Source organism: Hemibagrus wyckioides, linkage group LG29, assembly GCF_019097595.1.
Source record: "Hemibagrus wyckioides isolate EC202008001 linkage group LG29, SWU_Hwy_1.0, whole genome shotgun sequence".
Taxonomy (NCBI): Eukaryota; Metazoa; Chordata; class Actinopteri; order Siluriformes; family Bagridae; genus Hemibagrus; species Hemibagrus wyckioides.
This window is the reverse complement of record NC_080738.1, coordinates 10653722-10664836: the sequence shown is the minus strand read 5'-3', so window position 1 is coordinate 10664836 and position 11115 is coordinate 10653722. Positions and strand designations below refer to the sequence as shown.

General features: G+C 34.1%; 1 long non-coding RNA gene across 1 annotated transcript in view; it reads left to right on the top strand.

Annotated features, from left to right (window-relative positions):
- Positions 1–10989, top strand: part of LOC131349466 (uncharacterized) — a 16143-nt gene extending 5154 nt beyond the window's left edge. Inside the window, exons 2-3 of the long non-coding RNA XR_009204075.1 lie at positions 9216–9332; positions 10834–10989. This is a non-coding gene — a long non-coding RNA (uncharacterized LOC131349466). The remainder of the gene's footprint in view (positions 1–9215; positions 9333–10833) is intronic.
- The last annotated feature ends 126 nt before the right edge of the window (positions 10990–11115 follow it).

Here is an 11115-nt window from a genome sequence, read left to right as displayed (position 1 = left end):
CGTGTGTTAGATTATGATTGAGGAACGCACTTTATTACTGTATGAGTGAGTTAGAAAGCTATCTGGATCTTTATCTGTTTAGTGGAGCATTTGGAGTTATTGTAAATACGAGTTTCCCACTAGGAAGTTACAGAGGAATGATCCCTCAAGTCGTAATTACGACTGGGAAACTGAAATCAATTTGATTGAAAGAGTCCTAGTGTTTCAATATGGCAGATGAGAGAAGCTGTATGTCGGAGGTGTGGGGAGTTGTACCTGCAGTATTGTGCTACTGCTCAGAAGGTTGTGAGTTTCAATCTGCTGGGCCCTTGAGCAATGGCCTTAACCCTCGCTTGTATAAATCAGATAAATGTGGGATTAGAGAGTCTTCCAAATGCTGTAAATGCAAGAGAGACCAGTTTCTATACTGAACTATTCTGGTTAATTGTTATCTCTTGTCATTTGGGTCATGCAACCGTGTTGTACATTTTTACACCATGAAAATAACTTGAATCGAACCGAAATTTCATAATCGCCAAAAAACTTAATTAATGTGGCAAAATAAAAAAGTAAATTTAAAAAGAAAAAAATGTATACGTGAAACATAAACCCGTCGTCGTCCACGTTTAATGATGTTTCTAATCGAAAAGCATGTGAACACGACTTACTTGGAATTACCACTTCAGAAGTGGGAAGTAGGATCATTCTGGTAGCACATGAAGGCAGTGTTCAAGTTGAAGTGGGCGTGGCCTAAATCACAGGTAGTAAAGGCAGCACTGTGATGATGCCATGTGACCTCAGCTCTGTCACACGATTTCATACTTGGTTTCAATTTAAGATTTTTATAAAGCTTGCTTGCGAGGTTATTATTTTAGTAAGACTTGATTCCTAAGGTATAATTAGAATTTAGAATTTAGCTTAATTTAACTGACCACACAGTCCTGACCAGGCAGTTACTAAAGAGCAATTAAAGCTATAAAACCATAGACATTAACATAAATATCAATCCAACAACTTATGTCACTATTTATTATTATTATTATTGTTATTATTATTATTATTATTATTTTATTTTTTATTTTTATATTTAATTAATTAATTTATTTATTTATATGAATTTTTTCCAAATTATTTTTACAGCTGCATTTGTTAATGAATAAAAATCTTACCCAACATGATATTTGCAGAAGGTAGCCTAAAAGTCAGCATAAAAAATATTTTCCTGTCATCTGAGTAAAATATAGTGTATTTATAGTTTCTTAAAATGAAAAAAATTAATTTAACTATTTTTCGCCTGAAATTTAACCACATAGATGTCTGAGAAGTATTCCCAGACATATACTATGTGATATACAAATAAACATTTCTGCCCTGATATTATGGCTTGTGAACTGTGATTATTGTTCCTGTTATTCACACAGCTTAGAAATTACGTGTAGGAATAAGTCACAAATTGTGCTTTCCTGTATATAACCCCTAAAAAATTCCCCCTGGTTCATATCTGTTTACACAGTGACATTAAATCAACCTGTCTGTACGTTACTGTGAACAGTGTGAAGTTCAGTTAGATCAGTTACAATATAGTCCATAACACTGACCATAACCTTAATGAGAGTTATAATTAACATTAACAGGCTAACTTTCTGCTAAAGCTACATGCTATTGTCCAGAATTGTTGCTGGGATTTCAGTCCAAAAACGTTGCATGAATGTTTCTATTTTACTATAATAGAACAGTTCCAATAAACACCCAGGCCTGTGAGTTTAAAAGCATGTCTTGTTTTCCCAAAAAATTGGAATTTTGGTGGTGTCTATGTTCACCATTAAATGTCTTTGTCATGTCACACTCTACAGTGGTGATTGATATGAAGCTCATAATCAGGGCTTTAAGAATGTGCAGTTTTCATAATTATTACCATTTTTATCTAGCCTAGGGGCAATAAAGTCATAGAAAAGTTCCTAAAACAGAAAAAGTCAATTTTTGTTTTCCATACAAATGTTTCTATCCACTAAAATTCTGTGTACAATTATCCAACAGATAATAATAATAATAATAATAATAATAATTATTATTATTATTATTATTATTTTATTCACTATATTATTATATAAAGTAAATAAAAGCTCAGATAAATATTGTATTCATAATAATAATAATAATTGAATTAATACAAAATAGATTTATTATTATTATTATTATTATTATTATTATTATTATTATTTTTGTTGTTGTTGTTGTTTGTTATGATTATTCAGCTATAGTGATTACATGAGACAGTGACTGTAGACTTTTATTGAATTTTTATGTTTGTTGCTTTATTATATATAATCAATATGTAAAATTTGTGCCTCTCTTGGCTTCTGAATAGAGGTAAAGGGAAAAGTCCAGGTGTGTGTGTGTGTGTGTGTGTGTGTGCAGACCTTGACTTTGAGGGAGTTAAAGGTATCATCAGTCTGCAATGATAAAGCAAGAAGCAGACAAGGTCTCTCTCTCTCTCTCTCTCTCTCTCTCTCTCTCTCTCTCTCTCTCTTTTCACTCCTTAAGACCATATAGTGTGTATATATATATATATATAAAAATGCAAATTGCTGTGGTCTGAGAGGAGTAAAAGAAATCAGAAAGTGGCTTTAAAGCCAAATTTAAACTCAACCCTGTCAGTGGTAATGTTTTATTTATTTATGTCATTTATTATTATTTATTTCTATCATTTTGGAGCTACACTTCAGTTTCAAAATTAATTAATACATAAAGTACTAAAATCCAAAACTGACCCATCTCATAACCCACGATCTCCTGCTATATATTAAAGTATATATATGAGGTAATTCTTGTCACATAAGACTCAGGAAAGCATTACAAATATATCCAAGCCCCCAAAAATACTCCAGTAACAATTTGTAAATGACAGGACACAAAAAACAGGCCTCAAATCAGACAGAGTACTCCATATTTATTCCTGTCGGGTGTTAACAGCACTTTAGAGTATTAAACATTTTGCAAATGAGAATAAGTGACACAGACTGATCCTGAAATTCAGTATTTATTCAGAATAATATCTGCCGATAACAATCCTGACATATATTAATAATTAATAATTTATATATTTACATTTATTTTGATTTTTCTAAATAAATAAATAAACAAATAAATAAATAAACAAACAAATTAATTAATTAATTAGGCAAAATAGGAAACAACCCTAAGATTTTATTGCTTGTTTTTGTATATATATATTGTACCCTTTTTCTCTGCTCATATCAGGTTTCTAATATTAATTTAAAAAGAAAGTGTTTTATTAAAACACAAAATTTACAAAGAATTCTTTTCTTTGAAACATAAGTCTATAACTGATCAGTAGAGAGAGACTAAGATGTTATAAACTCTACGAATGAAATGTTCCCTTAAAGGTCAGCGGCTTTGATTGAGATCACGCGATTAACTATCCGACTCTGTCTGCTCTCTCTCCTTTGCAGGCGACTTAACTGCCCGAGATTTGTTGTTTTGTTCCTTCCGCAACATATACCTACAATGTTTCATCTGATCAATTTATTTCTCACTAATAATAAATCCATAAATATGGAGAGTCGTGTTACAGTATCATAGCAGTGACCCAGTGTATGACCAGTGTGGATCATCAAACACCAGAAAAGGTCAGAGTTTCACAGTGAACCTTTTATTTGACTATAAATTTCTATTTAACTGACAACAAATTGCCCGGGTGAAATATTTTTCATAACTCAGGCCAAATATGTTTTCTAAATTGTGTGCAGTAAAGTAGAGAAGGGATTAATGCCAAGTTCTACCATGAAAGTGGAACAAAATAAGATCCAGTGAACATGAAATGTTTGAAAAGGATTTTTTATTTATTTATATATATATATATATATATATATATATATATATATATATATATATATATATATATATATATATATATACACTATATTGCCAAAAGTATTCGCTCACCCATCCAAATAATCAGAATCAGGTGTTCCAATCACTTCCATGGCCGCAGGTGTATAAAATCAAGCACCTAGGCATGCAGACTGTTTTTACAAACATTTGTGAAAGAATGGGTCGCTCTCAGGAGCTCAGTGAATTCCAGCGTGGAACTGTGATAGGATGCCACCTGTGCAACAAATCCAGTCGTGAAATTTCCTCGCTCCTAAATATTCCACAGTCAACTGTCAGCTGTATTATAAGATCATGGAAGTGTTTGGGAACGACAGCAACTCAGCCACGAAGTGGTAGGCCACGTAAACTGACGGAGCGGGGTCAGTGGATGCTGAGGCGCATAGTGCGAAGAGGTCGCCAACTTTCTGCAGAGTCAATCGCTACAGACCTCCAAACTTCATGTGGCCTTCAGATTAGCTCAAGAACAGTGCGCAGAGAGCTTCATGGAATGGGTTTCCATGGCCGAGCAGCTGCATCCAAGCCATACATCACCAAGTGCAATGCAAAGCGTCGGATGCAGTGGTGTAAAGCACGCCGCCACTGGACTCTAGAGCAGTGGAGACGCGTTCTCTGGAGTGACGAATCGCGCTTCTCCATCTGGCAATCTGATGGACGAGTCTGGGTTTGGCGGTTGCCAGGAGAACGGTACTTGTCTGACTGCATTGTGCCAAGTGTAAAGTTTGGTGGAGGGGGGATTATGGTGTGGGGTTGTTTTTCAGGAGCTGGGCTTGGCCCCTTAGTTCCAGTGAAAGGAACTCTGAATGCTTCAGCATACCAAGACATTTTGGACAATTCCATGCTCCCAACTTTGTGGGAACAGTTTGGAGCTGGCCCCTTCCTCTTCCAACATGACTGTGCACCAGTGCACAAAGCAAGGTCCATAAAGACATGGATGACAGAGTCTGGTGTGGATGAACTTGACTGGCCTGCACAGAGTCCTGACCTCAACCCGATAGAACACCTTTGGGATGAATTAGAGCGGAGACTGAGAGCCAGGCCTTCTCGTCCAACATCAGTGTGTGACCTCACAAATGCGCTTCTGGAAGAATGGTCAAAAATTCCCATAAACACACTCCTAAACCTTGTGGACAGCCTTCCCAGAAGAGTTGAAGCTGTTATAGCTGCAAAGGGTGGACCGACGTCATATTGAACCCTATGGATTAGGAATGGGATGTCACTTAAGTTCATATCGAGTCAAGGCAGGTGAGCGAATACTTTTGGCAATATAGTGTATATATTTTACATATGGCATAAAGTCATTTCTGAAAAACTAGAACAGAGTACTGAACTGAACAGACTAGAACAGAGTACTAAAATATTACTTACTATTATTATTATTATTATTATTATTATTATTATTATTACTATTATTATTACTATTATTATTATTTGTTATTATTATTATTATTATTATTATTATTATTATTATTATTATTCAGGATAAAAGGTATCTTTTTGAATTGTGAGAAGTTCTTCAAATTAAATTATTTAGAATCCAAATCTTTTATTCACCAAGGACATGATACAAAGAGACAAGATACAAGTAGAGGGAATTATTTTAGGAAACAATAAGCAATACAAACCCTTACAATGGAGATCACAGCTATTTCTTTTACAGTAATCATGGATGCCATCTTGGGTTAAACCCTTAAAGAGCCTATGTTTGTGTGTGTGTGTGTGAGTGAGTGTGCAGGTTTTCATTCCAGTCCAAAGTAGCCTGACTGGCATCACTAAATTGTCTGTATTGTGTATGAGGGTGTGTGTGATTCTGCCCAGTGATGGGGTGGCATCCGGTCCAGGGTGTTTCCTAACCTTGTGCCTCTGTTGTACACGGTTTAAAGTTAGGATGCTTTCTCTGTTGCTCAAGTCGACTGATGATTGATGGTCATTGCTACTAAGGTGTATTATGCCTTCTTCTCTTTTCTTTTCTTTTTTATAGATACTAGGTTCTAGGCAAACACTCCACGTTTGCCCTGTCTCTCTGTTCATCTTAACAACAGAAATACCATGAATACAAAATGTCACTCCACTCCATCTCCAGGAAGATTTCAGTTTCAGTGTATTTTTCCAAACCCACTCAGTTTTTTTCAGTCCAGAACCCTTCCTATCTGCCTTTATTCCCAATCTCCATCTCATACCAAACAAGTACAAGTACAATACACCACCCCATGAGGTCCTGAGCAATTCATAATTCAAGATGGCGTGTCTTTTGTTACTGTAGTTCTTTGAAAAGTACAGTTCAACCGACCAATTATGTCTCTTTTTTTTTTACTTAGACACAGTCGTCCTGAAAAACAATATCATTTTTAATAATGGGTCGGGATCACAGCCTCAAAAATAATGAACGTGTGTGAGAAGATACAAGTGCGAAATCCACGGTTCGTATAAGGACGACCCAAAGTGACAGCGCCGCTAATGTGGCACAATAGAATTTAGGGGGGATTTTGGGAGATTTAGCTATCAGTCCAGTAAACAATAGCTCTTTTGCAACAGACTGTCGGAACATCTGCACAGCTCCAACCGCCCTTTTCTCCTCGCTGACTCGCTGTATTAATCGGGTCTCTCTTGATGGCTGGAGCTTGCTCTTATATACACACTAAAGGCTGCTCTGAGATACTCGCTGAGCAAAACTTCCACACTGTTCGTTTTAGTATATTAGCTTTGTCCAGTTTTTGTCCTGTCTAATGAAATGAAAGTGAATCGTGAAGAACATCGTTTTAGGTTTTCGGTTTTCTGCTAATAAAATATTTATAGACGTGAAGCACAAAAGGTCCAGCAGTTTGTGTTAGGTTCTATATATAAATATATCTACTATTATCTAAGCTCTGTATCCAGCTAGAGTTATTATACAAGCTCTACATGTATCTTCGGATATTATCTATATCTTCTATATCTAGCTACAGATATGACTGTAGAAGGGAGATTAAATTCAATTTCAATTTATTTGTATGATGCTTTTTAACAAATGGACATTGTCTCAAAGCAGCTTTACAGAAGTATAGAAACATAGAAAAAAAAAAAAAATATATATATATATATATATATATATATAAAGTTTAAATTTAAGTTACTATTTTATCCCCTATTGAGTAAGGCCGAGGTGATGGTGACGAGGAAAAAACTTCCTGAGATGATGAACCACATCCTCATTTGGGTGACACTGGACAGTAAATAATGTAAATGTAAATAATGTCCTTTCTACAACAGCAATCCAAGAGCTCTTGAGGAACTAATCGGTCAGTGTAGTTTCTGAGTTCTTTATAGACTTAGGACTAATTTCTTCCTGCCGAAAGCTGACTGATTCAATGGCAGTTCAGAGACGATGCACTCTCCAGTGTTTACAGTAATTTATAATCACACTGTCCAGTGTCACCCAAATGAGGATGAGGATACCTTCTGAGTCTGGTTCCTCTCAAGGTTTCTTCCTCACATCATCTCTTTATGTTCTATATTTCTAATGTTCTGTAAAAGCTGCTTTAAGGCAATGTCCATTGTTAAAAGTGATATACAAATAAAATTGAATTGAATACATATAATAAAGGTTTTGTATCTAACTACAGATATTATAAAAGTTATATATATATATATATATATATATCAGCTACAAATATGATCAGATATTGCCTCGCTTCTATATCTAGCTACAAATATGATCTAAGCTCTATATCTAGCTACAGATATCTAAGTTCTATTTAGCTACAGAAATGATCTAAGTTATATATGTCATATATCTGGTATCATTTTTGAGACTCTATTAATAAGCCTTAATAACACTAATACAAATTTTTGAGGAAATTGAGGATTGTGTTCATTTTCAGTAGTGTGTATTTAACCCTCCTATTTTTCTTGGGGTCAATTCAACGATTAATGACTCTAAATATACTGTATTTTATATGCTTCATATTTAATGACTTTTTCTAATTTAATTGATACAACCAAATAAACATAAAACGATCATGATAATATGTTTTCGGGTGTCCAGTGGCATCAGTGTTCCCTATGCAGCTGTTTTAGCTGTATAAAAAACATGAAATTACATTCATCTGCTTTGGTTGTATTGGATAATATTGAGGTATAATAACATCCCTGTGGTATTGCGTGAACTACTGAGAGTTCACACGACATGAGGGAAGGGAAACATCTCAGAGACCCTGAGGAAAAAACCTTACTATCCTTGGTAATAGAAATTGTGCTACTTTCTAAAAGTAACAAAAATATGTACTAGAAATAATATTAAACCATAAAAACACAAACAACCAAAAAATATCTCTCTGTCTGATTTGAAGTCAGTGAGATTTTATGGTGATTTGTAAAATATTCTATGACCACACAATAGAAATTCGGGGTGTTTAGGAGAATGGGGTGGTGGGGTGGGGTGGGGTTATGTTATGAAACTTTATGTTATGACACTAAAAACAAAACAAAATGACCAAATCTCCATTTTCAAAATGTATTAATAATAAATTAAATCTAATATCAAATTATACCATAAATGTAAATGTGGATTCAACTCATTTCAAGCAAGTATTATTTAAATATAATTTACAATATAATATTATAAATTATATTTAAAATAATAATAAATAATAATATTTAATATTATATTAAAATATTATATTAATAATATTTTAAATATATATATATATATATATTTTACTTTTTATTGCATTTCTGTTTACTGTAAAGACAAAGTAAATAAATAATAGATTTATTTTATATTATTATTATTTTATTTATTGTATTATATCATATTATTTTTCTCGAACTATTTAATGAACATTCGCATTATTTAATTTAATTGTACAATAATATTTTCGCTATTGTATTTTCGCAATTTGATTCTTTTTATAGCTGAATTTTTCACCAACAGATCACATTAGGTCCAAGTCCAAGACATTATTCTGGGATATGATTTTCACTGCTAGAACAAAAGAAAGAGGTTTCACAGACCTCCGGTGGATCTGCTACTTGGTTAGCTAGTTTTGTGTTTGAAAGAAGACGTATGCATCTTGACTTTTTTTGTTCTCTGTAATAAACTAGAACTCCCGTCTGAAATACTGGTCATGTTATTTTCAGTCATGACCAGAATATATTGTAACATTTAGGTCTGTTGACCTTGATCCCAGCTCGAGTGAAATCTAGGAACTCATATTCTACACATGTCCACAAAAACCGTCCTGCCTAGCGTGACCAACCCGAGTAGCCGAGCCCAAACAGAACCGAGGTCTCTGCTGTTACGTGACTATTAAGAAATAACAGAGTTGTGTGTTTCTATTGACCAGCAGTCCGAGTGGAATCTGATGTTTTCGACAGATGGCATTTACCGTTTGGGACATGCTGGGCTCAGCGGGACCTGAAGCTTAAGAGGTTAGAGCTGTCAAAAAGACTCTGTGCATAAAGTGAGTAACAAAGTGCACACAGCCAGGCTGCTCCTTTTCATCAACCTATCTACTTCTTTTTCTTTTTTCCCTTCCTGGACAGATGCAAAATTAATGTGAATGATCCTTTTAATATGTCATTCATTGGGTTGGTGGGTAGAGTTTTACAGTGTGTGTATGTGTGTGTGTGCAATAAAGAATAAACAAATATCTAATACAATATCTATTTGTCTGTCTGTCTGTCTGTCTATCTATCTATCTATCTATCTATCTATCTATCTATCTATCTATCTATCTATCCATCCATCCATCCATCCATCCATCCATCCATCCATCCATCCATCCATCCATCCATCCATCCATCCATCCATCTATCTATCTATCTATCTATCTATCTATCTATCTATCTATCTATCTATTTGTCTGCCTGTCTATCTATCTATCTATCTATCTATCTATCTATCTATCTATCTATCTATCTATCTATCTATCTATCTATCTATCTATCTATCTATCTATCTATCTATCTATCTATCTATCTATTTGTCTGCCTGTCTGTCTGTCTATCTATCTATCTATCTATCTATCTATCTATCTATCTATCTATCTATCTATCTATCTATCTATCTATCTATCTGTCTATCTATCTATCTATCTATCTATCTATCTATCTATCTATCTATCTATCTATCTATCTATCTATCTATCTATCTATCTCTCTGTCTGTCTGTCTGTCTGTCTATTTGTCTGCCTGTCTGTCTATTTAAACAAACACACAAATAAAACAATGATCTACCTACCAAACACCAGAAATAAATAAAAAGAAATAATAAAAACAAATGACCAAAATAAATACATAAATAATACTCTAACAAACACCAAAAATATAAACAAACAAACAAACAAACAAATAAATAGAAACATAAAATAAACAAATAAATAAATAAATGTAATATGTGATATATAGACCTGTCCAGGGTGTACCCCTGCCTTTCGCCCTATGTGCGCTGGGATAGGCTCCAGCAGACCCCCGTGACCCTAGGAATCCTAGGAATAAGCGGGTATAGACATGAATGAATGAATGTGATATATATAACACTAATTAACGTTTTTCTTCAAATCACATACAGATACAGGCCTAACACACAGAGTTCCTTATTGTTGCCTATAACTTTTATGATATATTTAAAAAAAACTACTCTATAATTCATGCTTTATTGTACAAAATATGTTTCAGTAAAAAAAACATGATGGACTCATATGGACATTAATTCCTGCTGAAATAAAATAGTAGCAGTTATTTGAAGTGGACACAACTGCATACATTTTACTGGTATTATTCCCAAAGTAGCCACAGGATGGAGCCATAGTGTATTTTAGGCCAAAATTTCTGAATATTTAGACTTTTCTTTCTGTTATACAGTTATTACAACAGATCTGTGCAAAACAGGAGATCTGCATGATGAACATCTCATTTCCTTAACGTTTAACCTTTCCTGCTTTTCTCTTTAATCTACTGCAGAGACAAGACAAAGCCACGATGACCTGTCATGTCTGGGTCAAGCTTGAGGACAATCTCCACCAATCAATATCTCCATGGCAAACTGAGGACCTTATTCCCATCATGAATGATTTTTTGGGGGGGATTAAGTGAGCAGGTCTTTCATGATCCCATCAATCATTACTCATTCAGTCGTCTTCTTCAAACTTAATAAACAGCTTGAAACGTATTAAACTCAGACCTGACAGTTGTGAAGCCATGTGATGAAGATCACATGATTTATTTAAAATGTCAGTGTTTTAA